We start from the raw sequence: 1,004 nt of genomic DNA on the forward strand, positions 1-1,004 counted from the left end.
GGGCACACTGGAGCAAAGGCCCCTTCTTCCCGCGGCAATCCCTAAGCCTCAAGATCTGACTTGCTGTTAGAGGCAAAATAAAGCGACACGGAAGCGCCTGCTGAGCCATCCCGGTGCGGGGTCCTGCGGGTCTCCCGCTCCCCCCGCCCAGGCTTGCTCTGCCCGAGTGGTGCGGCCCAGCCTCATGCTTTATTGACTTCCTATTTTGTGTCTTAAACAGCCACATTTTCTTTAGTTCAAATGATTTTATTTAAAATGTAAATGTTTTCAGCCCTGTAAGTGGAAAACCAGTGTTGCCTGCTGCCGTTGCTTGTTGTCTGAAGAGAATAGAAAACAAAAACAAAACAGGGTCACTCCTTCCCGTGAACCTGCGGCCTGCTGCGAAGGGTTAGCAGAGGGCAGCACCGCAGGAGGGAGGTGTAAAGGACACGGCACAGACCGAGTCCTTCTTGGGCATCGCCAGAAGTCGGAGCCAACTGGACAGCAACGACCTCCTCAGTATGTGGCCACAGGTCTCACCCAGCACCCCCCAAACCACCTCGCCATGTGCGCCCCAGTCTGGGGACAGGGTGCCCAAGGCCAGAGTCCATGCCCCCCCCCCAGAGAAACCCACACAGAGGCCTCCCCCTGCAGCTGGGCACCAGCTTGCTGGTCACTAGCCACCAGCCCTGGCGACTCTCCTGCTGTAGCCTGGACTGAGCTGGCTGCTTTAGCTCGCGGATTCAGGGTTTTATTTCAGTATTTAACATTTCTGAAGCTGGGAAGCGACAAGCCAATCGACGGTTGCATAGATAATGACTCAGCCTTAAAATTAACGTTAAAACCACCCTTAAAATTAACACATCTCGATCCAATCTGGGCAAGTATGGGCAACTTCCTTCAGCGGAGGGCCAGGCCCCGGAGGGCCCCCACGGCCCCCCACGGTACCTCGGACATTCGATACCAAGTGGCTGGAGAATCCTAGGAGGTTCTCGGGTGTGGGAGGGGGAGAAGACTGGGCGCTG

This window comes from Condylura cristata, unplaced genomic scaffold (assembly GCF_000260355.1).
Source record: "Condylura cristata isolate star-nosed mole 26May11 unplaced genomic scaffold, ConCri1.0 scaffold00004, whole genome shotgun sequence".
Lineage (NCBI taxonomy): Eukaryota > Metazoa > Chordata > Mammalia > Eulipotyphla > Talpidae > Condylura > Condylura cristata.